Below are 2,097 nucleotides of genomic sequence, written 5' to 3'. Positions count from 1 at the left end.
TCGCTAAAAAAACACTTTAATTTTTTTTTAATACCACAAGGTCCAACTGTGCATTTTGTGAAAATTAATCGGGTGCTGCAGAAGCTCAAAATCAGGTTTGCTGCGGATTTTGAATTATTAATACCATTCTTTGATCTTCTTCGCTATTTTGGATACCCCAAACAAAAAGTTGAAACTCTGCACCGCTCAAAATAGTTCCAAAATTAAGCAAAGCTGTAGAATCTTCAACCGTTTTTGAGGAACCCAGAACAGTTTGTGTAATTAATTACTTGCATTATAGAATTGCGCTGTCGTGGCGGAATCAGCAAATTGTAAGGGGAATCCGCAAACTGTAAGCGAAATCCGCATTTTATTTGCAGATTTTAGGAAAATATACAGTAACGTTCCAGTTAAAAAATTTTCTTTACATGGTGGTAACCAGCAACTTCAATCTCAATTTTTGCTTGAGCCCTGCCCGCAATCATTCAATTTTGATTACTACCAATTTAATTCCTGTAAGTTCATTTTCGAATAACTCTCAGTGCCTGGCAACTGAAACGTTCAATCTTAATTTCTGCCAACTCAAGTGTTCGATCTCGAACCGTTTCCAACTATATTACCCCCAAAGTTTTGTCGCGAAAAATTCACAATGTAAGAGATAGAAGAAAAGAGGAAACCAGAACAGTTCGAATCATTTTTGATAATCTGAAAAATGCAACATAATCCAAGCTCTCCTCCAGTAAACTTCTTGTTGGAGGTGATCTATCAACCCCATTTGAAATCTGTCATCACCACTTACCTCGCCGTTTTCTTACGTTGAAGTGCAGTCGGAGCGTTCAGAGGAACGAACCTCTCGCCCCGACAAATCATTTGAATTCGCTCTCATCTCATCTCAACAACGAATGATTTGAAATCACTCTCAACCCACTAATTTCAAATAATGATCTTTTCGCTGATGAATTGTGCGTTTTGTTTCCAAACCTTTTGAACCCATTAATCTCACAATTTTTATTAGGTGATTGTGATACCAAATGATCCCATAGAATGCTTGCTGGGATATTTATCCGAAATAATAAATGGTACATCCAACAATATAATTAACCAATGATTTAAGATTTGTTCATGGATTCCGCTAAAACTAGTTAAATCCTTGCTTTTAAATTCCGCCTTCGCTAGTCAATAATTTCAACTTTAGCTTTTAATTGTTCATATGCAAGATCTGGTTTAGTTCAGTAAATAACAAAAAGGCAGATTCCAGTTATATTTGCGGAATCCACTTGCTTTTTCAGAAATTGCTAACAGTTGCAGAATACAAATCAACTAACTATTTCCGCTTGTTGCAGAGTCTGTGAGAAGACAAATATTCCAGCAAAGTTTGTTTTACAAGTATTTGTACCCGAAATCCACAGAAAGTTTATAAGTGGAAGTACATTTTGGAACAGTTTTAAAAATTTGTGTCTGGATTCCACTGATCTACAGTGAACTAACTCTGCAACTATCTGGTGCACAGTTTGGCTTCTTAATGATATTTTTTCACTTTTTTTAAATATTCTCAAAATTTTTTGAATTGCTCCATAAAAACACAACGCTTTCGAAACATTCAGGGTTTTGCTATGATACGAGCATTCTTGGTAGCTTTGAATAGATTTCTCTAAATCCTTTCAAAAAAAAATTGTCTTTGTAAAATTGTTCTAGCTGAATTAGTTTTATCTTTTTTCATATGAAAAGTTTTAAAATTTTGTTAAATTTTTCAGATTGCTTGTAAAAATTGCGCCTAAGCAAAGGCGGATTTAGGATTTTCTCGAGGGAGGGGCGGATTTTCAGAAATTTTTTTGACGACCTTTTTTCAGGTCGGTAAAATTGATTTTGCGAAGCACTAAAAAGACGCTGTTTTGGCCAAACTTTCTGCGCCGCAGGCAAATTTTTGAGAAAAAAAAACAGGTCAAAAAAGCGTTCTTAGGTAATTTTTGGAAAATTTTGACCAAAGGCTCGCATTATTTTTTGGCGCGCGCTCCTCCCTCAAATTTATTATGTATTGGCGCCAAAGGCACCTCTGGAAATTTGTTATGGTCCATCATCAAAATTGGATGTTGGAAAATAATACCAAACGGGGCCCTT

This window comes from Symsagittifera roscoffensis, chromosome 6 (assembly GCF_963678635.1).
Source record: "Symsagittifera roscoffensis chromosome 6, txSymRosc1.1, whole genome shotgun sequence".
Lineage (NCBI taxonomy): Eukaryota > Metazoa > Xenacoelomorpha > Acoela > Convolutidae > Symsagittifera > Symsagittifera roscoffensis.
This window is presented reverse-complemented; position numbering follows the sequence as displayed.